Source organism: Alligator mississippiensis, chromosome 9, assembly GCF_030867095.1.
Source record: "Alligator mississippiensis isolate rAllMis1 chromosome 9, rAllMis1, whole genome shotgun sequence".
NCBI classification, from domain to species: domain Eukaryota; kingdom Metazoa; phylum Chordata; order Crocodylia; family Alligatoridae; genus Alligator; species Alligator mississippiensis.
This window is the reverse complement of record NC_081832.1, coordinates 11,931,666-11,957,043: the sequence shown is the minus strand read 5'-3', so window position 1 is coordinate 11,957,043 and position 25,378 is coordinate 11,931,666. Positions and strand designations below refer to the sequence as shown.

General features: G+C 39.9%; 1 long non-coding RNA gene across 2 annotated transcripts in view; it reads right to left on the bottom strand.

The window, feature by feature from the left end:
- Positions 1-24,781, bottom strand: part of LOC109282427 (uncharacterized) — a 97,861-nt gene extending 73,080 nt beyond the window's left edge. For both annotated transcript variants that reach the window (XR_002089402.2, XR_002089401.2), the window contains exon 1: positions 24,060-24,781. This is a non-coding gene — a long non-coding RNA (uncharacterized LOC109282427). The remainder of the gene's footprint in view (positions 1-24,059) is intronic.
- Positions 24,782-25,378: the final 597 nt, after the last annotated feature.

Below are 25,378 nucleotides of genomic sequence, written 5' to 3'. Positions count from 1 at the left end.
TTTCTTAATGTTTATACAACATTAAAAGACCACTATGAAAGTTCAGAGTATTACCATATTATGGGAGCTTAAGTATGGATATAAATGGTACAAGGGGGGAGAAATTATTTTTTTTTCCTGCTGTTAAATCAGCACTTCTGTAATACAAACTAATTTAATCCATTTGGACTCACTGCTAATGTGGCATTCTGTTTCTCAAAAACTACAAATGGAGGTATTTTAAATTACTTTACAAAAGAAATTTAAAAGCCCCCCTGGCAATGAAAAAACAGAGTTTGAGACTGAGAAAATGGATGGGTTGTAAATAACATTGAAGTTAAAACCTCAATTGATTCAGCCCCACAGTTAATCTGTTATATTCTTTCAATGGAATTTGTTTTGTTTAAAAAGGATTATAAGAAATCATAACTAAAGCTTCATTAACTTTGAGTGATTCATTTTTTGTAACCAGATGTTTAGTTACAGCTGATAAAGCATGAAAAACTGCATTCCTTGCAGTTTGTTTTGCACGGGTGTGTTGGGTAATGATGACAAATATTAAGGTACGACATTGCCCTTCTTTACTGACATGTTTCAAACTGATCTGATAAGAAGATCAGTCACTAACCTGAATGCCAAAAACGGGAAACATGAATGTGTTTGCAAGAATGAATAATAAGTGCATTTATAGCACAGAAAAGACTAATCACAAATAATAATCACCATCATCATCCAAATCAGGAAAGAACTCTGGTTGCTACTCTACTGGCATGTTGTCTTTGTGAAAGAGGTATGGCAGGGGCTTTTCAAGAAGACACTTCCATTGTCCAGTTCATAGATGTTAAAAATTCAGATACAATTGCCCAGAACGACATAGCACTCAGTCTCGTGACTTCACATTCAAGACTAAGTCTGTCAGAGACAGAAATCCATTTCCAAAATGAGTGCTCAAGCCTGCAAATCTTAGTTATGCAAGTAGTCCCATGATAGCAAAATAGGCCTATACAAGTGAGTATGGATTACTCCCAAGAGTAAAGGTTACAGGACTAGCCTATTAGTCATCATTTTCAAAAGTGCTCAGTCCTCACTAGCCACTGTTGATTGCCAAGAGGGCTACATGCTGCTATATGGACTAGTTCATGCAAATGATTAAATTAGGGCTGATTTTATTAAAATCCTCTGCTAACATTAGGTACTGAATGTTTTGGGAAATTGGTAGCCCAATTGCTATAGTTTACTAGTCATGGGCAACTGGTGCCACCTTAGTTGGGGGGGCACATGCCCCCCCAACCAGTCAGCAATCAGGGGGTGCCCCCCACCCCCCAGCCAATCTTACTGACTGAGGCGGGGGCAGGAGGGCTCCTTGTGGCCGATCGTGCCGACTGGGAAGTGGCCACAGCACTCCTAGAAGTAGCCACAAGGTTTCATCTGGCGCTCCCACTCCCTGGCTGGTGCTCGCAGGGGGGGCACCGGTGCTCCCACCTGCCCATCACCTAAGCGGGGAGCGTGGCCTGTCAGGGGGTGCACAAGCGCTCTCAGGGGGTGTCCCCTATGCCTTGCCACTGGTTTGCTTACATCATTCTAGTCGGATTTACTTTGTGTTTTATTATGGAATAAGTATTTTGAAAATGAAGGGAGGCAGAATAAATTCTGAATATTCTAAAATGGAAAATGTAATTCAGACTTTAAGATATGAATGAAAATACAGAAGGAAACTTCAAGGCTCCTCTTAGCTGAACTTCTTATAAACAGATTAATCATTTTCAGAAATAGAAAAAGCCAATCAGATCATCTTGTTTGACAAACCACCTGACTTATTTGCAAAAAGCTGACCTTGTGTCAGATGTAAAGATAAAACAATATCTTTCCATTATGAAAACCTAAGGTGCAGTTACCTGCAAGAAGATGCCAGTATCATTCATTCAGATGTGCCCTAGCCCTTAGGAACCGAAAGGGAGGAAATATTTTTGGCATTCTTTTGTAAAATCTTGTGTGTTTAAATTAATTGCTCTTGAATGCAAAAGATAGGATGATCATTAGCAAGACAAGCAGCAGCCTCTGTAGACTCCACACATCTTAGTTCTGGGTGGGTTCAAAATATTATATTACTGCTCTCATGATTTTGAAAGCACAGTTCCTATGTGAGGCGATTCTCTCTTGTGCTACTGCAGCGGGGTATCAAACCTATTATTTTCTCATGTGTTCACAGTTGTACTCAGACTCTTCAACAAGAAAAAAAAGAGAGACAGAGGCTAGATACCAGAAACCCTGTTTTCTTCTAGATTAAATAGGTGAAGGCGATACACATTAAAAACAAAATAAACCCCCTCCCCCTCCAAAAAAAAAAAAAAAAAAAAATCACTCAGACCCTACCAAAATAAGACAGTATACACTTCCCATGAAACAAAATTAAGTATTTAATCCAAGAATTATTGTTTTATTTTAAATGCATTAATGCTCATTGGACAGAAATTAGAACATGGATGTCCCAATTGTTTTAGGTGAGTGCTGTACTAGTTGTGCTTTTGCTTTCTCTCTCAGTGGCCGAATGAATCTTCTCTCCTAATTATGCTACACAAATTGGACTCAACAAGAGATATTTGAAAGTCCCTACCCTCTTTACTTTGCACTGTAGCTTGGTGGCTATAATTCTCTTCTAGGAGGCAAGAGGTGTGGGCTCAAATAATGCAGAATATGGGGATCTGTTACATGTTTCCTGAGAATGGACTACATGTTCTGCTTGAGCAGACCCTGCAAAACAGATAGGTGGAGGAAGGCCTGTTTGCAAACCCTGACCGGGTAGAGGTGCTGAATTGCTCAAGACCGAGGTGCTTTTGGCACGCTCAGAAGCAGGAACCTTTAGGTCTCTAGGGAACTTCACTGGAGAAAACTTAGGTACCTCGGGATTTTAACTGCCTCCAGGTTAGGTGATGGGGGGCCAATGGCGAGGATTACAATTTTGGTCTTGGGCATTTAAAGTTGGATTTAGGTGCGACTTAGGCATCTAAGTCCGTTAGTAGATTAGGCCTAAGTGACTACATGTCCCAGCAGCTCCTTCTTTATCTGTGTCAGCAAAGGACAAGGATAATAAGTATTGAGGCTGAACGTAGTACTTGTCCTTAGTTGTCTATTCAGATCAAATTTTAAGAATATAGGAAGAAGCCGACATTATTCCTGGCAGTTCTGGTGATTAAGATGTACTTTCTACAGGCTAAAAATCTCACTGCTATTTTTCACTGCTCTTGGGGGAACCCCTTCCCCCCACTAAGTACAGTGCTCCATATCTTGTACTCACTACTGTTTAGTGATACTTTGGTGAATCAAGTACAAATGAATCAGTGTCAAGTCAATGTGACATAGGGGCAAACATACATGGACTTAAATACAGTCAGTATTAACTACATTTTGGGGTGAAGATAGATCCAAGTTGCTCCCGGTAGACACCTCAGTCCCCTATACAATGTGCATTGCATGCATCATTACATCTAATGTTATTTTAGTTGTCTTTATCACTTTGGTTTAAAGAAAGAAAGTTGCAATTGTGCCACAAAACTATTTAAGTTACCCAAGACATTTCACACTAGGAAACAATATATGGTCAGCTATCTGCTTTTCTTAAACATCTGATTTTAGGACCATAAAACAATGTGCCAATCAGTCTGAGATGTTCTCCATCCCCTACTACCTAGTGGGTGTGTCTACACATTCATTAAGGTGCTTTCCCTAATGCGCATTAAATTTAGTACCTCCAATGTGAAGTACTAAACAAATGTGCCTTAGTCTGCCTTAATTTGTAGTAACAAACGTGCATGGTTTTTAAGCAACACTTAATGCACAATAGTTTGTTTTACTGCACATTAAGGTAATTGCATGTTTTTTACGTGACGCTTTAATGTGCAGTAAAATAGGCTACTGCACATTAAAATGCATGTGTGGATGTGCCCAGTGAGGCTTAAAAGAATGGTTAGCTTTTACACAGTTATTACACTGGGAATACCAAGTCTGTGAAACTGCTTAAATTTCATTGGGTCTCTTATGTCCTATTGAAATCTAAACAGTAGTAACACAATACACTTATACTTCTCATTACAGGAGAAGTTTACTGAACCCAGTTTCTAACCAAGAGACTTAATTTCTTTTCTCTTCCTCCCCAAATAACCTGAGCTGCATTTCTTGTGTAATGCTTATATGAATGACAGCATACACAAGGCACGGCAGAGGGTTTCCAAAACACCCAGGCTGGTATTGAGCTTTATTGTGCTGCACCTTATTATCATTCTCTAACCTTGCACATATGGTCATCTTCCATTCTTCTAACTGGTTCCAGGGCCCTGGAATTCAGCATGACCCCTAAGGGCTATTCTAATGCAATCAGTAGGAATACTATATCCAGAGCCAGTCCAAAATCAAAGGCCTGGCCAAAGCCCAGGATAAATTACAGCTGTTATAAAGAAATCACCTTTTCACCTTGGCCCTCATATTCTTTCAGTTTACAGTCATAACTCAACAAGGGCAGCAACATTTGTCATTAATAAACCTGGTTGGATAAACAAGACTGATGGATTAACAAGTCACATGTAAAGAAATTTGAGAAAGTGAAAAGCTTGAGACAGGAGGAAAGGATAAGCTGAAAAAAAACTTGGGGTGGGGGGGAGATTTGATCTATTTTTTGTGCATTTCTCTGTATATCATCATCTCAATTGGATTTTGGTTTGCCTAATCAACAGCTATGAAATACAGTAATTCTGATTTACTGGAAGAGAGAGACTAATCCTATGTATCCTGTGTGCTTCTGGAATGCAAACATGACTCATTGATCGATATTTTGCAATGCTTAGTAAACCTGCTGACTGGACTAAGAGAGGCTCTCTCTCAGTCTTGCCAAAATGTTTTTTCTTATCTTACTTGGGGGAATGGAAGGGTATGCTGAGGGACCAACTCTCACGTGAATTAAATTTGGAAAAGGACTGTAGACATTTGGCATTGAAATACATGGCCATACAGAGGCTGCATTTCAAAAGTTAATTGTGTCATTTCTCTGATTTTATATAATCAGATGACCAAATATATATGACAGAAAATAGATTCCAGGACATGTTTCATATACAATTCTGCACCATATATTACTGCTTACTGATAATGTTTGATCTTCCCCCGAAACCAAAACAGAAAGACACAGAAGAGGTTTCGTGCTAGAAGCGAAAGGGTTAAAAACAACAGTTTGGCAGCAAACCTGTAGGAAGCTTGTGAGAAAAGGAGGAAAAGCAGGTTATATCTTCCCCAGATCTCTCAGGAAAGCCCATAGGATTTTTTTCCTCTCTGTGCATTACCATTTCATTGAATTTGAAAGGAATAATTAATTGTATTATCATCATCCAAATAATAATTTGGATTCTTTTATTCTTTATTACTTTTATTTGGATTTTCTTTTATTATGCGTTACTGTTACATATACAGGAAAGTCAAATGGTATAAAACGTATGCAGGGAGAGTCACATTAGAAACTGATACGTCTGTTTAATTTTTCATTCAATGTAAAACTTACAAAGGCATTTATAACACAGCTGTAATCATACATTAACATCAACCATTAAAAATTATAACCTAACACACTCTCTGGCAATCTGAAGGCAGGCTTCATTTGGAGGAGCAAGACAACCCAGTGATGCCTGGGTGTTGAGAGATGTTTGGCTTGAAATTTAACCTGAGCAAAAAGTCTATATTCTTTCTATTTAAGTCACAATTTGATCTAATTAGTTTTAAATTTGCCACTCTGCAGAGTGGGCTCTAACTAGAAGAAAAAAAGGATATGGAGAGGGATGTAATTTTGAACGAATATACAACGGTGTTTTATATGGTTTCATGCAAGATTGTGTGGGGGGGTGGGGGGGAATCATTCATTCATTTGTTGATAGGCTTTTTAAATATTTGGCCTTAAATTGTCTTCATCTGGACATCAGCTATTTACTTTGCAAACATCCCCACCCCTCCAACACAATGCAAAGTGCTCCATCTGAAACTACAGCAGCTGCACAGCACCTTTTGTGCTCTCAATTTAAAGCCTTTGGGTTGATAGTTCACATTAACATGGAGAGAAATATACAACTTGCAAGTTTGAAAAGCAGTTTTTACTCATAAAAACTTTTGATAGTTTAGCCATCTGGTCAGAGTGAAAGAAGCTCATAAAAGAGGCCCAAATAAGGTCAAAGGTCATTTGCTACGTGGGTCAAGGAGGCCTAAGAAGGTTTGCTGTAGTGGACTTTACTAAAAACTTGTCAGTAAGGATCTTTGACAAATTATGGTACATTCCATGGCTTTTGGGGAAAGTATTTGATTACAGTGTGCAGGAATGTTGTTGATACTTGCAATGGAAGATGAAGGAGAGACAAAAAAAAGACATTTAAATAAAAAAAAAATTAAATCTTTTTAGTATTGTCCCTTGCCTTACTGTGCACAGAACAGGCATTTTACTTTATTCTACTTTAAACTCTATTTTTTCAATTTCAAATGATTCAAGAGAAAAAAAAGAAAAATTGCCCTCGTGCAGAAAACACAAAGGATTTGACCTTTGATTCAGGTCATTTATTCTTTAAAAGGTCCTGAATTATACAGCAACCCATTTCCCACCGCTGGTTGATTATTGATGGGGAAAAAATAAAGAAATTCACTTATAACTTCTATCCTGTTGTGTTTATGTCAACCTAACAAACTGTATTTTTCTGTTCTATTTGTGAGTGACCGTTGTGAGCATAAGAGCCTTTAAGGCGATTAAAAGCAATTTTCCTTGAAGGTGCAGAAGAAAGCAAAGGAAATGGCTTTATTTTTATGAGGTGTTTGATGGCACAGCATTATTGTCAATCATAATACAGTAGTAGTGTCTGGAGGCAGAAGCACTATTTTTTATAGAAAGAGCACTGCATGAGGGGTACCAAAAAAAAAAAAAAAGACATGCCAGAATTTGTCTTTTTTTTTTTTTTACCCTTCTTCTTAGAGGACAATCAGATAATTAAGGAATGTTAGTGGTTTTTTGCATTTAAATTCCTTAATACAAATCTAGCAATTTAGGTCTAAAGTGAATTCCAATTGCGCATATGCCAAAGATTGAACTATCCAAAAATAGGATGCAAATCCATTTCACTTGCACACAAACTAGGTTTGCATACACATTTTTTACAGAGTCAGTAAAATTAGTAGCAAATATTGGAAGCTGGGGTCAAAGTTTGTCTGGGCAACTCTGTGGTTTATAAAGCATTTTGCAACATCATGATTTTCATTTCTCTTAAAGTGGACGCGATGGCTTATAGAGGAAAGAAGCCTGTTGCAAAATATCTGCTCCTGTGCAGACTTAAATACCAGTACAGCAATGTGCTTTTTAGTACATAGCAATGCACGTGACACCTGAAAGTAGACTCTGACCTTAGAACAGTGAAGCCTTATATCTCCTAGTCCAAAACAAAAATGCTGGATTACACCAAGACAAATAGAGATATACATCTGTCAGTTGTCACCTGGGTGTTTGTTTTCAACGAATCATAAATCTGGTTTAATAAGACCTTTTTTTTTTTTTTTTTAAGAAACCAAGATTTCTCTGCATACTTTTGACCCTTAAACATTGTTTGTGTCCTAGAAGCATACTGATTTATCTGGTTTCCATACACATACAGTACATCAATCTCTAACCCAGCAATGCTCTTTTGAACTTATTTTACAGAGACAGTGCCAGATCGTCAACTGGTATAAACTGACAGCTCTGTTTAAGCTAATAGAGCTATGCTGATTGACGCCAGCTGAGGATCTGACCCGTGAGTTCTCTGTCCTTTAATAATCATGTCTTGCTACTTAAAAAAAAATATACGCAAGAGGGTGCAATTCTGCCTCCAAGGAGGTGACTAAGTGAAAACAAAAGTTAAAAAAAATCTGTACTCAATTTGAGTTAAGAGACTTTCCACTATTTAAAAATCACAGTCCGGAGGGATCTGGCCACATTGCCAGATTTGTTTCTTAAAATTATTAAAAAAACCCCAAAATTATTGCTGTGACTAGAAGAGGCAAATAATGCAGGCTTAATGCACAGGAGCACTGATACTGCCATAGCAGAAAAGAGCAGTCATTCATCTAACGTTGTGTCTTGCCTGCTAAAGTGGCCAATACCTCAGAGGAAGAGAAACCATATGCTAATGTGTCTGGATCACCACTGTACCATGGATTCAGGCAATGCAGAGGGACTGTCTTCCTACTCCATCACTTTGTGACATTATGGATGAGATTGGGGAAGGCATATCAATTCTTGTGCAACCCCTATTAAACCTAGTAAGTATATTACAAATACTATTATTATTCTTCATGTGTCTAATCCTTAAATCCTACTAAACTATTTGTCCCAGTAATATCCTGCTGCAGTAAATTCCACAGGTTAATCATATACTGAGCAGGAGATTATTTTTGTATTATCCATTTAATTTTGCTGCCTCTTAATCTATTTAAGTGGCCCTTGATCTGTAACCATCAAATGGATAAACAAGTGCTACTGATCTTACAACATTGGTATACACCTAAGCATCTCTATAAAATCCAAGGGCATTTAGAAGCAGGCAAGGTGAAAACCTCTTGATATATTCGTCCAAACCTGACTGCCAAAGTTCCTGATATAATTACAGTATTGTATGAGGTACACTTGGCATGTCAAGTGTGCAGTCCCATGGTTGTAACAAGGTGGAGATGCTAGAATTTCCTCCAAAGGAAGAAAGCTAGTGTGCATCACCGAGGTTCCCTGGAGATCCATTTAACTAATGTGGGCCATTATTTGGCCTTTGATGACAGCGTTCATGGAGTTTAAATACACCAGCAGCTGCCCTTTAACAGCACAGCTCTCACAGAACTTATGGAGACTAGTAGTTGCTTTCTGACTGCATTGAGTTTATGTGGGTCGGTAGCTGATGAAGCTGAAATTTATCATTGGAATGATCCCCAAGAGATGCAATGAAGGAGAATGATTAAGTATGAAGGTAGCACGAAGAACAGTTTAAAGATTAAGGAAGAACAAACTTATCTAGGAGGGCTCTAAACCGGGCAACAAATTGAAAACAATGAACAGTATCCCTGATGATAAGATGTTAACGGCGGGAAGTACAAGGTTTGACAGTACAGAGGCATCTCAGACCAGAAAAAAGCATCTATGGAGGCAATGATACTGTGGGACCAAATCTGCTTTCAGTCATATAGAGGTATGTCAAGAGATGAACGACATTTGTTAGAGTAACTCAGCCCCCTCTACGTGTTACTTGTATTACGCAATTAACTGGTTCATGTGTAAAGTAACTATCGCACCATGCAAGGTCCCTCCAGCTATAAAGTTAAAGCTGGAAAACATATAATAACTTCATAGCTGGTTTCTATCCAGCTTCAAAATTTGCATGTGTAGCAAGATAACCATGACCCCAGGGGCTGGGGGCCCTGTCAGCTGATAGACCTCCCAGCCACCGGAGTGCACCACATGGTGCCACAGCTGGAAGTCCCGTTGTGGACGGCACTGTCAGCTGGCAGTGTCCAGCAGGACCCTCAGCTGCAGAAGCTGGCTACTTTTTGGTGCAGAGGGAGCCTTTTTGTTTAAATTATTTTTTTTAAGGATTTTTTTTGTGTGTTCCAAGCCAAATCAGCCCAATCAATTTCAAATCCGCAAGTCATTCAAGAACCGTATATGGTCCTACTATTGGCAAACATCCTCCGCCCCGATGTTTCCAAATCATTTGGCAGGCATCCTATGTGCAGGCCCAAGCCTAGAGGCTTGGGGCTCAGATACCCTCAGATTTTGCTTCCCCAAAGCCATATGGCCACAGGAGCAAGCTAGGGAGGAGTCTTCCAGTTCCATAAAGTGGGTGTAAAGCCAAGATCTGATCTTCCCACTAGAAATGAAAGTGGGAGGGTAACTATACATTACCTCCACCCAGGTACTAATCCATGCCAGAACAGTGGTTAGCCCCTGTCCCTGGTAAGTATGGTGATCCCTGGCTCCCCCTGCACTGGCAATAAGGTGTGATTGGATCTGATGCTGGATCCCACAATCACACCTCCTGCCATGCATGTGTGGTGAGATTGTGTGGATCATACATCAGCTCCTATCATGCCTTTACCTGAATGCTGAGACGGGCCCTGAAGGCAAATCTGGCCCATTGTACCTGCTCTGATTTTATAGTCACTCCAGTTCACAGTCATTTCTACCTCTCGCTTGTACTAAAGTAGCTGAAATAAAGAAAGTAGTCAACACTCTGTGCACAGTGGTAGTTTTTTACTGTTTGATTTTTGAAAGGTGAAACATCTCTCAACAGGTTCCTTTAAGAGTGCTGAGAGACATTTATTTTATGCATGTATCATAGGCAGACTGTTTTTTTGGGGTAAATCTTTTATTAGACCAACTCAAATAGTTGGAAAAATTCTTCCTTGCAAAGCTTTTGGGTACAAATACCCTTCGTCAGGCTGAGGAAGCATCTGCAGCTGGTGTGTGCTTTTCCTGGATGGAATAAATAGTAAAGAGGCCAGAGGCAAGTATGCATGCAAGAAAGGCAGTCAGTGAAGATGTAAATAGATGCATTATCATAGCATTCCCCTCCCCACCCCCATTACCTAGAATATTAGTTGCTTTGAATGAGACTCTTAAATCTTACAAGGTTCTTCTTAATTCTGGACATTTTATTCTCAAGAAAGCACTTAAACATATATGCTTCAGTCCAATATACTGTCCTAAACAGGGATGCCTTCTTGAGTAGAGTTGTAGTCCTGAGTACAGAAAGCGTCATTTTGTTTTAAGATCAAATCTCTTACCAACTACAAATCCACAACAGCACTTTGCAAGGGGACAAGCCAAGCAAAGCAAAGCAGTATACAGAGCTGGATTAATGCATAGTCAAAGTAGGCACACATGCCTAGGGCCCTAAGTGAAGAAGGGGTCCAGGTGTGCTTATTTTACATATTATAATTATTGAGTGAAAAAAGTAGAGGCCCATGAGTTTGTTTGCCTAGAGCCCACTAACAGGTTAATCCTGGCCTGGCAGTCTACCCTTCTATTTTTCATAAACCTTTACAAACTGCACCCTTTCAAAATAGCTTGGGTATAGTCACTTGTTTATTAGGTACAATGACACAACGAGGAACATAAACAGACCTGAAAAACCACATACCTTGAGCTAACGTACAGAGAACTGTACTGTAGTTTAGGAGCTTCCGATTCCTCTTTTGCCTAGTATTTTATTTCTAGAGGATACATTTGATTTAGTCAATATTTCCCAGTTTAGTCAGTCCCTTTAAGTTGTATGACATTTTTAGTTTTCAAGTGTTTGGTTTTTGTTTTTGTTTTTTTTTTTACAATCTCTATTCTAGTACTGGGATGTAATGTTGTTTTATCTTGGATGACAACATTCTCCAGAGAGCAACTGGATTTAAATCTCCCATTCTTTATGCCTAAAGTTACGAGAGTCACAGTACTCCAAAATTAAACTCTAGCATGACAAAAATATTACTGATTAACTACCCATCTTATTGTTATGAATTTGCATTTCTCTTCTTATTTGGCTGCACTTCTTCCAGATTTTTAGATGGCCACCTTTCTACTGTAGAAACAGAAAATGTGGATGTCCTGGTGAATTTATCAGTCTCCATTAGTTTCATCAGCGAGTGAAGTAGTCCATTCTGTCATCTCCGGAATATTGCTATGCTTCAGCTTTTGCTCTTTCAATCCGATTTGTAGGTGCTTATTCTTGCACTTATGACCTCCCGATTGGATTATTTGAATTCTTTGCTGACAGCTCTTCCTGATAAGGCATTGCATAGGATTCAATTAATCCAACATGCAGTGGTGAGGATTCTCTCTCAGACCAACTGTTCTCAACACATTGACCCAGCCCACACATTGGCTTCTTGTCAGGTCTACATTAGGATGATTTGAACATATTTTAAGCAGCTGTAAATGCAGTCCCTACTGTACCAGGGCTTAGAGAACCTCTTATTCTTCTTCCAGCCCCTACATTCCTGGCTTTACAATGCGATGTGCTGGCCTTTTGGTTGTTCTTGATCTTTTCACCTATTGACCTTCCAGACAACACTTGTCCCAGATTTTGAAAAATGCTCAATCCTAAATATCATTGTGCAGAGGAGGCTTTTTGTTTAAAAGGTCTCTTGTAAGTTTAATTTGGATTTACCCAATTTATTTTTCACATCACAACATTTATTTTGCATTCCTCCTGTGAAGTTACTCTCTAACACAGAAGAACATGAAGAGCACTGCATGGTTTAGTGTTGTCAGTGATTTGTAAAGTTTTCTAAGGACTCCTTCATTCTCTAGACTCCTGAGATCAGCTGTGGTGCTGATTACCAGGGATCCAGGTTTTCTGTTTTCCATGGAAAAATGGAGAAAACCATGGAATTCCCCTTTTATCACATGAGGATTTCTCCTTTTAGCAGAGAAACCTGCGGATTCCCTGCTTTTGCAAACAGGGCGCTGGTTGAGCTTCAGCCTGCAAAAGCTGTATGCAAACAGGGCGTGAAACCCCAGCCCTGCCTGGAGGGGGAGAGGGAGGAGGGCCTGAGACTCTCAGCCAGCCATGGCTCCGCTGGGCTCAGCTCAGCCTTGCTCTTCTTCTGGAGCCTGTGTGGTAAGTGGGGCTTGCAGGGGGCTGGGGGGTGCAGGAGTCCAGGCCATGCCCAAGCAGGCAGAGCAGTGGGGGAACCGGCTCCCTTCTGCTTCTGCTGCAGCTGCCTGCTGTTGGGGGCAGGGATCTGCAAACTTGGGTCCCTGGCCCCATAGCCCTGGCAGCTGGGGGTCCCTCCAGCAGGGCTGGGGGTCAAGGGCTGTAGGTAGGGGGCTAGAGGCATAAGTAGGGTGGGGTGCTGTTGTTGGGGCAGTGAGGAGCACCAGCAGGGTTGTGGGGTGCTGCAGGGGGCTTTTAGTTTTAATAACGGATTTTGGGGTTTTTGTCAGAGGATTTGTGATTTTTTTTTAAGCAGAGAAAACCAGGAGCCCTGCTGATTACTTACAGTGGTTGGATATTCTCAACAGAAGGCCCTTTCCCTACTGATTTAACAGAATACATGTCTACTGACCTTTAGGTTACTATGGTACATCTCACTTGTGGCTAAAATGATGAGACTATGGACAAAAGTTAGCCTGTTTTAGGCAGACAGAGACTTTGCCTTAATGTGGTGGTGAAATTTTAATATGCTGAGCAACATTTCAAAAGATGACCTTTTACCAGTTAGAAACTAATTAACTATAACCCATTATTGCTGAAGCTTAATGTTGAGATGGGCAGTAAAAGTCTCTGTATAGACATGATTGACAGAATATATCCAGAGGCCTCATTTAAAGCCAAAACCCTCCCACAGTAGCTGCTTATACTATAGGTGAGGCACATCTTGGGCTCCCCACTGTACAGGGCCCCCGCACGCCCTGTGAGGAAGGAGGTATCCTGCTGTTGGGAAAATGCCCAAGCAGTGGCAGGAGGCAGGCACACTGCTGTGCATGGTTTGTGTCCCAACAGAAAGAGACTTCATGTGTTTGGTGTCTCATGAACAAATGGTGAGCCAGGGCAATCGCTGTTCTTGCTCCCATCCTCAGTCTCTCCCAACTCTGCAAGATATTTTGACATTTTACTGTTTCCTCTTAGGTTTTTAAATGTGTTCCCTACTTCATCACAAGAGTTTATAGATTGAATGTCATTCCTTTAAAAAAAAAAAAAAAAAAAGAAAGAAAGGAGGTAGTGCCTAAGACTTTGGGTCCCATTGCCATAGCTGCCAAAATGCACACTAGGGCTAGGGACAGAAGTTACTCATAAACTGGCATAAGTGACTGGAAACTGGTTCAGATTTGTAACTCAACAGAAGCTCAGTGCACATAAATTGCTTTTAATATGGCTGAAACTAGTTTAAGATAAACCTGCATGGATGTAGCAGCCGATTTAACTAATTTAGGTTAAATCAGTATATTTAATTTCTGATCTAGACCCCCTCCAGATTCAAGTTAACTCTCAGTCCCCCAGCATCCCAGGATGCTTTGCTCCCCCAGAAGCCCACCTCACAGGGTGGGCAGGCTAGCCTTGGCCCAAGGTGGCTGCTCCAGCCAACTATGGAAACATGGCCTAGTGTACCCTCCCCCACCCCTGGCTTCTGGCCTGGGCCACTGCATTTCACCGTGGCTGCATTTCCAGAATCAAAATGAATGTCTGTTCACTTGCTTATCAGTTCAATCTATGCAGCTTAGACTAACCTGCAAAGATTGAATTAATTCAGTCTCGGGTTTTTTTGACTCTCTGTACCTAGCCCTACTAAGAGCATACATATGTGGAGAAAAGGACTAGAGGAGCTGTTGTAGAATAATCAGAAGTTATCTGAATTTAATGTAATCACTGATGCTGCAAAGAGAACTGTCTGGGTAGATCTGTGGTTCTAAGTATCTGTGAGGCTTCTCTCACGTGATTTTCTTTCCAAAAATCACCTCGGTAAAATATTCTTTTACCTCTTCTGTCTGGCCTTGAAATAGTATTTTCAGAAAGCTTCATTATATCGATACACCAAAGTCCATCAAAACAAAGTAAAGTGTATTATTGACGTGCATGATATTTAAGGCAAGAAAAATGTTCATATTGATTAGCCATCAACTCAGTTGTAATAAATGCAACTACTGGTCCAATAAAAGATATCACCCACAAAAATACATGCCTCTAAAAGTAATGACACCATTTTAGACCCTTCCAATCCAGTTTTAAATACCTAAATTAGCAAACTGAAGTATTTTAAGTTTCTAGGAGCTAAGAACAAGGTAGAACCAAGGTTGTGCATGTCTGCATTAGACACTACAGCTTCATGCCCAGAAACTCCATTAAGTCATAGCCAATAAGAATATTTTAAGAGTGACAGAACTTGTGGAATGGGGGAAACGAACACATACCCTCATGAATCTCCTTAGTAAATGCTGAGGCTTAACAAGAATTTATCAAAACCAAGCATTTGTTTTGCCTACGGCTTACTGTAGATAGAATTCAGATAACTTCTTGAAATTAGGGGCTGCTAATGAAGTTCACATGAGGAATTAGAGTTGTTACTGTGGAGAGTCTACTCTGGCCCAGAGTTCAAGGGTCTTGGCCTACGAATATTTAAAGAAACCAAGGTTTCACTCCATGCTACAGCCGATGGTACTTACAACAAAAGAAAGCAAGCACTTTTTCCTTCTAACCAAAATGCAACCAAAACTAGTGTAAAAATTCAACCAGAGTAATTGCAAAGAAGTAGGGAATCACTGAAACCTTATCATTAGAGGAGGTAGCCCTTCCTCTTCTATACCTGTCAGGCCAATGCAATCAATGTTCAAGAGAGAACTTCCAGACTGTGTGCTCAGTTGCTTCATTACTTTTTGGTTCTCTGCATAATGCAAGCTTTGCAACCTAGCTGACTTTATTAGGTCTATGTGCTCCCTTTAGAACTGGTTGGTTGGCATATACAGGTGACTCTGAGCCAGATATGGGTACATTTGGGTTGTAATGTAATGGTAGGCAGGTAGTCTTGTGTCACTAAAACATATCCCTCTTGCAATCAGTATCTAGGGAAGAAAAATAAAGATGGGGCCTGGATGTGAAATCTATATACACATCATTTCCTCCATTTTTCCAAAGCAAGAAGCTCCCAAACAGTAGGTTATAAATGCCATGCTTCATTGCATCTTAAAACAGTAAGAATGAATGATCCACCTCAAAGAGTGTCATATTTCTGGAGGGGAGGAAAACCAGCGTGATTAGGAACATGTCCTAAATCTGTCTGCTCCATTAAACTCTGGAAGTTGGAATAGTTCTAAGGCTTGAGAAGCAATTAATATCTTGTAGGCAACAACATTCTTGAATAGATGACCCAGGATTTCAGTTACACCTGAGCAGAAAGTAATACTTTCCAGTGTCCTGTCAGAGAAAAAACTCATTCGGAAGTGCAGTGAGAGGTCATAAAAATTGAGGATTACTTTAGTTAGTCATTTGTAACAGGTAAATGCATGTGTTTAACTTCCTGGAGTGGGGGGAAAGGTCTTTATGATTTTTCCAGGGTTATGAATACATAAATAACAATGGTCACTTAAGAAGGACAGAAGCTTTGGGATTAACCTTTCTACACATTTGTGAATAACCTATTGACCCAGTAAAAGATTTTTTCTTGTTTGCTCTCCACATCAATCATATCTATAGGAAATGTAAACATTTCACCATCTAGTTCAAAATGAAAACTAGAAAATAATCACCCGACCTTTACAATTAGTTGTTTACATTCAACCTGGCTTTGGTAAATGCGTTACTACAAGAATTCTTGTGCAACAAATTAATATTTTTAAGCCATGTTAAGTATCCTTTCATTTTAGGAACTAACCTGTTTTTACCATCAAAATCACGATACTTAAGTTGCTAGCTGAAATTACAGGACTTTTTCCTCCAATGTGCTACATTCTTGTTTGTAGCTTGTGATATGCCTGTGTACGTACTGTGATAATGGAAGTTGATAAATCCTTTTAATAGACAGGGTGAATGAGTTACATTTATAATAGCCCACAGTATCAGCTCTGGTGCAGGAGTACAGTCTAGGTTGGCGCGTACACACATGCATATGCAATCTGAGACCAGATTGTCCAGATTTATACTGGACCATTTCCCTTACCATAGCTTGGAGTAGCCTGTTGGATATTATGATTAATAGACTTTAAGCATTAAAAAGTACAGAGCTGATCAGTGAAGATAAGTCAAAATTCTAGTACCCTTTCCCATGCTTTAGGGTTGTTGGCTGTAGCCATGTTGGCCTAAGGACATAGGCTGATTATATTCTTTGGGTAGATGTGATATCTTTTATTAGACCAACTAAATAGTTGGAAAAATTGTTCTTTGCAAGCTTTCGGGCACAAACACCCTTCTTCAGGCATAGAGTCTGCTGGTAAATTGTGTTCTCTCCTGAGTAGAAGCTAATATGCAAGGTGCAGTTCAGTGAAAATGCAAATGCATGGTCATAATAGACATTCCAGTAGGAGTCTTAACAGACTCACAGAGACTAATAAGTGATAAAAAATACAGCATTTCACTTCTCAAGTGATATAAGAATTGCTTTTTTCTAGGAGAGGGAAAAGGTAAAGGTGATTCAGCTCATGCTGTTCCTGTACTAAAGGATTAGAAAGCTTTCCTGGTCATGTTTTCTGACATGCAAAGTTATCTTAGTCCAAAAGAAAACAGGTTCTGAAACCTTATGGAACATCTGCTGACAATTCCTAGAGAATCCAATGCACTGAACTGGGTCTTTGATACATGTGCATCATTTTCAAATACTGAGTAAAAGCTGATTAAACTATACTAGGCACAGAATCTAATACTATACTATACTAGTTTCTTGGTTGACTTCTAGGCATAATCATCATACAAATAAATCTTAAATAACAGCAGGAGCCAGAGAGCAGGAGAGTCTGAAACAAATAATAAAAAAGTTTCCCAATGAGAGTTTGCTGGGGGTTTGGTTGTAGCCGTGTTAGTCTAAGGACATAGGCAGGCAAGATTCTTTGAGTAGATGTGATATCTTTTATTAGACCAACCCCGGCTGCAATGTGATATCTTTTATTTAGAAGACTGCGGCTGCAATCTTAACTCTAGATTATTGGCCTCTCCCAGTTATATTCTGCTGAGGACTGTAAATGCTAACATTTATTTAGACTTTCTTATAGTCTGTATAATAGGTCTGAGTAGACATGACACCACTTCTCAGATTACTTTCCTATTACATTCAGGTTATCTGAACTCTTCACACCCTCAGATTTGCTTCCCAAAGAATTCATATAGAATACTATATGTACGGCTACATTCATGTCAGTGATACTATTTATCTTGCTTAGAAGCGAAATTAAAGTTTGTACCACATGATATGTAAATGCATTGCCCAGAAGTAAAGTGTCCCACGTGGTTGAATTGACACTCCATTTTTCAAAAAAGAGTTATAAAAATAATTGTTTGTGCATAACAGGTGCAAAATTATAGCTTAGTTTGCACACACATTTTCCATGGTTACACATGTACGTACATAAATGTGATTCCTTGTACAGATAATTGCCCAATTGGTGTAACTGCAGCTGTCAATGGGAAAGTATACATCCAAGTCTAAAAATAACAACTGAAGTGAAGATTTCCATCGAATTAAAGGTTCCCAGAATTTAAAGTATATTTTCAGGCGCATAGCCTCCACAATGAAGCAGAACATAAGAACTTGCATATTTAATTTTTGAGCGTTAAATCAAGACACAATATAAAATGTGTGCAGTAAATATAAATTTGATGGATATGGCCTTATCTTTCAAAGGGCATCTCAAGCTCTAACAACTAGATAGTTACTATGATCACACTGGTGGTCCAGAAAATAATAAATAAAAAAATTAAAATTGTGTTTTATGCAGAGCTTGATCTTCCAAATGATTAGATATTAAGTAACGATTAAATACATTTCTAGAAAAAAAGATTACTTACTCTGTTGTATACTGTACGGACCTTTCATTATTATAATATCTGTGTCCATCACAATCATTAATGGATTATTATCCTCACAGCCTCCTAATATGGTACTGTCCCTCATTTTACAATTGGGGTGCTAAGGCACTGGATAGATTGACTGCCCAAACTTATACAACCTGGTGGTAGATCCAGTAACCTGAGTCTCAAGCATCCACATTCAGAAGCTGCAAAAATCTCCACGGGTGCATTTACACAAGTTCAGAGAGCTACTAGCTAAAACACCTGTAGAGTCTCATACATCAGTGTCTCTGCACTTTAAAATGGTGGCAAGGGCACTTTAACTAAAGCTCATTTGATGAGCTAATTTTTTTTTTAATAAAAGGTTCCCAAACTGTTTTACAGATCAAGAAATTACTAAAACTTATCTTCAAAATACTCATGAGAAAGCTCATTTGACAAGCTTAAGTTAACGAGCCCCCACCTCCATTTTGAAGCACAGGGATGCTGATACAAGAGATGCAGAAGCTGGTGGAGGCGTGCTAATTAGCATGCTCCAGCAGACTTGATTAATCAGGTCTGCTCCGATGCACTATAATTACAGAGCATAGGAGCTGCCTCCCTGCATGTCTATAGGCACCCCATGAGACCAAATATATGTCATGTCCAAATCCGTAGTTATCTAATAAGTAGGATTTTGCAATAAATACTGGCTGACTCTCTGGTTTAACAAGAGGATACTACCATAAGTATATTTCATATCGTGATACTTTATAATCCGAAAAATATATTTAAATTTGGTTATAAAATTTGAAATAAAGCATAGTGAAACTCTAAGGGGTGCATCACTCTTTTCCAATTACACTTTGATTCCTTGCTCCCTTTTCCCATCACCTAGAAGCAAGGGACACTTTGTATTGAACAAAACACAACTTGCACCACTAAATTCCCATCACCTAGAAGCAAGGGACACTTTGTATTGAACAAAACACAACTTGCACCACTAAATTCAACGGTCCTATGTTCAGACCTTTGGAATAGGAATTATGGGATTAGATTCTCTGTAAGAGCCAAGACTCACTTTGATCAGCAGCAGGAGTCCTTTGGTTTTCTTGTTATAATGATCTAATTCTGCAGCTGGCTCTGCACAGGTCCTAGTAGAGTTTAAAGCAATCCACTTGTTGCTTTTTGTGAACATTACCTTCTGGGGCCCCTAGGGCTCTCCCCCAGCTAGGAATTGCTTTTCTGCCATAAGTATGCTCCATACCCAGAGTATGGGAGGTAAGTGGCATTAGAGCTACCTTTACCAGCTCTTGGCTTGCTTGGGGAGTCTGGAATCAGAGGAAAGATGAGATACATGTAGTTACCTGCATTAGTCTGAAGTCTAGTAGAAGGCAGGGTAGATCATGCACCTGGTAGATCAGTAATGACTAATGAGTAACCTCATTTTCCACATGCAGGCTGAATAAGTGGCTTGGGGCTAGTCTGTAGGCTGGATCAGGCCCTATGCTATCTCCTAGGCTAGGGACAAAAGTTACACATAAACTGGCCTAAGTGATCAGAAATTGGTTTAAACCTGTAACAGAACAGAAGCTCAGTGCACATAAACCAGCTTCAAAATAGCTGAAACTGTTTTAAGATAAACCTGGCTGAATGTAGTATCGGACTTAACTAATTTGGGTCAAAGTAGTTTATGAAACTTCTGTCCCAGGCCCCCTCCTGGTTCAAGTTAAATCACAGTCCCCCAACATCCCAGCAAGCTTCCAGATCTGGGCTGTGCTGTGCTGTTTGCTCCAGAGAGCAGGGCTGGCCCCACCAATCCGCTCCCTAGCTGGAGCAGTGAAGGCTGGCTGACAAGCGAGTGGGGAGGGGGACAAGCCTGGCTGGAGATGCAGCGCAGTCTGCAGGGGGGCTGCCCCACCAGCAAAGCCTGCTGGGGCCAGTGAGGGGGGTTAAACACCCGTCCCCCAGCTCAAACTTACTGCTGGCTGCAACTGTGCACTACAAATCCCAGAGGCACCTAGAAGCAGGAAAAGGAAGGGATACACAACCCTGCAGAGCCCTCCTGTTGTGATTCTGGACTGCAAATCCCAGAGACCTTGGAGGCAGCAGGAAGAGGAAGTGAACACACAGCCAGAGAGCCATGCTCTAGTGCCCCCCAGCTGTTGGCCTGAGCCACTGCAGGCATGTGGCTGCATTCCCTGAATTAAAGATAAATGTCTGTTCACTTCTGTTTCAATTTAATCGGAGCATCTTAGACTATCCTGCAAAGACTGAATCGATTTAACCTTGGGCTTTTTGATTGTCTGTACCTAACCCTAGAGCCTCGTATCACCTCCCAGGCCCAGGCCCTGTGTTCCCAAATGTGGCCCCAGACCATCTCAGCATGTGGATCCAGTATGCTGTCTGGCCCGCAGCACTCCCCATGGTGGGTTCAGAAATTTGGCAGCTGGGGAACAGCAATTACTGCTATTGCTTCCCCACCACCAAGTTTACAGACTACTAGGGACCCCTGCAGGCCAGATGGCATGGCTCTGTGGGCCAGATCTGGCCCATGGGATATGGGGATTGAGCCCCTGTTACAGACTAATTGAAGTAGATTGATCTTACACACTATATTCTCCAGAGCAAATGGAATGAAGCAAACAAACTAAAGCGTATATATTAGCACAAGCTTTCATGGGCTAGAGCTCACTTCATCAGACGCTGCAGACAGATGAGGCCAATTTCTGTTCTTACCGTCTGCATCATTCAATTTTCAAGACAAAAATCTTGATGCATGTCTTTTTTCATCTCTGTATACAAATGAAAAAATATATATGGGCACTATACCAATATATATAAAATAAAATAATTACATTTTAGATGCAATTACATCATACAGCAGTGGCTCCCAAACTAGGGGTCACAATCCCAAGTGGGTTACCTGCCCTTAGAAGTAGAGTTGTGAACATAACAGAAGAAATCCAGTTATACAATTGGGCTCACATTGGAAATAGGGCTGTCTGTGCACAAAGATGAAGCCATGGTCTTACACAGGGGTTCCCAACCTTTTTAAATGCTGCGGACTGGCATGCTGCAGACCAGAAGTGACTGCGGACTGGAAGTGGCCAGCATACTATGAATAGGCAGTCAACCCTTTTTTATACTCAGTATGTCCACAGTATACAGGTCACTTCTGGATTTCCAGTCTAGCAGCCAACCCTTCTGTGGACCTTCTGTGGCCCAGGGGTTGGCAATCCCTGGTCTTACATGTGTAAAATGAATTAAACGTGGTCCCTGTTCAATTTGCCGATGACACCTTAAAAGGTAAAAGTTTGTCTAGAACAGAAAATATCAGTTGGGAGGAACTGAATGTCTAGTGTTTCTTGTTTAGCTGGGTGTAGGCCATATCCCTCTTTTAGCATTTTTTGAACAGAAAGACGAAATCAATTTTCAGACTTAGTAAATTATAAAAGTGTGTTTCATTTTCCTTTCTAATGATTAGTGAAATATATCTCTCCATCTCTTCCCACCCATTTTAAGTGTTTTTTTTCCAGCAATGCTTCCACAAATTCTATGCTAAAAAACCCCAGTATTTTTAGTTTACTCTCTTAAAACCAGATTTTTTCAAAAGTACAAATTAAGATTTTTTTTTTTATTTACTCGTGAGTATTTAGAGTACACAATAGTTAAAATTTGAGGTTTTCCCAGAAAGGCACACAGCTGAAAATTGTACATTAAAAATGAAAGCAAGCTGCAATTCTTCTGGGATCATGGAACTCTGCAAACAGTTGTATGATGGTACAAACACAGCAAGTATTGACATAGGTACCAAAAAAAAAAAAGTCACAAAAGTTGTCCACCCTGAAAATAATTAATTCTTAAATACTTGACTGCTGGACTTGAAATGTAAAACACCAGATTTTCTAATTCTCACACAACTCAGTAAGAACAAAAAAAATGAGTTCAGCTTACTATATCAAAATGTAGACTAACTGCATCAGAAGCCATCTTCTCCAGAGTGAACAGAATGAAGCAAACAAGTTGAAACTAAAACACAGGGAGAAACGGCATACTTTGCTTTGAAAGTGTAAAACAGTTCACTGGACCCCGGGTTAATAAAGCAGATGCTTTTATTAATGTCCAGAGAACAGCTGAAGTGAGGTAATAATTGGCAGGGACTGACCTTGGGCTAATTTGAACAATCCAGATTCAAAGCAAAGCCTTGCTTTTTATGAAGCACCTCTCCACATTCCCCACCCTCCTTGCTGCCAGATATAGGGTGATTTTGAAATACTGTATTCACTATCAGAAGGTTTATTTTTGGCAGTGGCAAGAACACTTTCTTAAAGCAAAAAAGCACAAACGAGAGACATTGTCAAAAACTCCCACATTGTTCAGTGACAGGATTGTCTGCAAATGGCAACAGCACCAACACTTACTACTAATGAGTTGCAGATCTCCATCATAATTGAACATCCAGATTTCCATTCACAAAACAAGGATGTGCTCAATAAGAACAAATAACATAGCAGAGCCAAAAAGGCAGTATTCAGCATGACCAAAGAGAATATAGCCACTGACATAAATATCAGCCTAATTGTTGAAGACATGGTCACTTTTCATATGTGAATAACGTTAGTTAATGTAGCCAACATACATCATTGTTATTTGCTTCTTGAGAGCTGGCATGATAATCACAGCTTTTAATTGGAGGTTCCCTGATAAATATCTGTGATAAAAGGTTCTCCCACTTCTTTTTCTTTTTAACAACAAAGCTACTTGGGAAGATATTTTCGTTCCTCAAGGAATAAATGCGCGCACACACATGCACAAAGAAGAAAGCAGAAAAAAATAACACAAATAAAAGAAATTAAGCCTGCCATAATGTCTGTGTTTCATGTTAACAGGCTCACTATCCTGCTGTGTGGACCATAATACTCTATCACAAGCACTGTCAGGGGCCCATGCTGGGTGGCTAATTAAAACAATTACAAAGACAAAGAAGGTATCAATAGCATTCCAAGCAGCAAACAAAGAGATAAAGTAGTGAAGATTTAAATCATCAATGGTTGATCTCTTCAGTCTGGTTTTGAAGTGAAGACAGGGTACCCAATGTGGCATCTCCTCCCATAACCAAGATGTGGGCTGGTTCTGATGGAATTATTTCACTCCAGTAAGTGGGAGTGCACGGAGCTTGTAAAAACATGCAGCAAAATAAGTGTTAATTAATCATCTACCGTTCAAAAATCTCTGTGAGATAAATTGAGACAATTTTTTAAGATTGCTAAACAGATTGCTTTTACATTAGACAAACTGCCTCTGTTTTTTTTATTTTTTACCAGCGATTATTTGCATAAAACTCAAATCCGTCAGCTATAATCTAGGCCTTCACAGACACATCAGGTAAACATGTAGCACCGAGGGAGCCAATGGAAAGGAAATAGATAATTGCATAAATTAGGCAAGATTCTTAAATTCTGTTAAAGATTCTCCAAAGCTTTGATAAAGGCTTTCCACAAGCCAGCCTATATATGGAAAAATGGTAAGCAACCCTGAAGTGTTTGCAGCCCAAATAATACTTTAGACAAACACGCTTACCTTGACTGAAGAGTGCAAGCAGGAACAGTTCTTCCTCATATCCGCACATGCAGTCAGCCCCTAAAATGAGAGCTGCCTCCTTCTCATTCCATACAATCTGTGTACTCCATCACTACTACTTTGCAAGTGTCCCTATGGGGTTTTTTGGGTTTTTTTTTTAACTATAAACAGGGTTTTAAAAACTTTTGTCAAATTCAGCTAGCTGAGTCCCAGTCTACTCGAAGTTCCTCTAGTATGTTTGACCAGATGAAAGGTAATGTGCATTTGTAGGAGTTTCATTTGTTAAATGACTCCATGTAAACCAAACAGCAAAGCTGTCACGTCATGAACTGGGTGCATCAGGTGTGTGAGCACAGTCTGAATTCCACTCAGCTGTTCTTTTCATCACCCAAGTAAAGAGCCAAATGCTCCAGTTAACCAAGAAGTAACCGTGAGGGCTGCATACAACAAAAGCACACTTGAAGAATCAAGAGACTGCCTTATTTTTTGGCAGCTGGCCCCTAAAACTGAAGCTAAAAGCCAAAGCTAGGTATGCAAGTTCCAAGAGCAGCACACATGGAAATGCAGAGACTTAGCCAAGAAACACTGGGCAGATCTGCCTAGCTGTATCCAGCAGGGAACCCAGTGTACAGGTATGTCTTTGAAATCCCACCCTTTTCTGGGGCTGAGGTCCCCAAGTCAACACATCAGGGAGGATCTAGAACGCAGAATCCTCTCTTGCATTTTGGGAAGAACAAACCATCTTGCTGCTGTCCTGCTGGAGAGTGCTTCTGCAGCCACTGCTCACCTTTGATATAATAGTCTGGTGCTCAGAGCATTTTCCCAGGAAATGAAACACCTGGGTTCAATACCTTCTTCTGCCAGAGATGGTTCAAACTCTTGTTTTTTACTCTTCACAATAGAATAGCTTCCTATCCACCAGGCTAGATTGGGTTGGGAGGTCAATCATAACCAGGGATTCTGGTTATCTCTGATTTTTAAAAAATCTCCAATTTTTGGTTAAAAAGTAACCCCAGATCCACATTTTTCCATGATTAAAATGAAACATCACTATCTATCTATCTATCTATCTATCTATCTATCTATCTATCTATCAGTAGTGTTTCATTTTAATCATGGAAAAATGTGGATTTGGGGTTACTTCTTTTAATTTGACAATTGGGGATTTTTTTTTAAATCAGAGAAAACCAGGATCCCTGCTTATAATATTTCCTGCTAAAGCTGGGTCACGCATGAAGGAATTAAAATAGATGGGGCCAGGAAGAGAGAGCAGGGAGTGTAGCCTAATGGTTAAGGCAATCATTTGGGAAGAACCACCT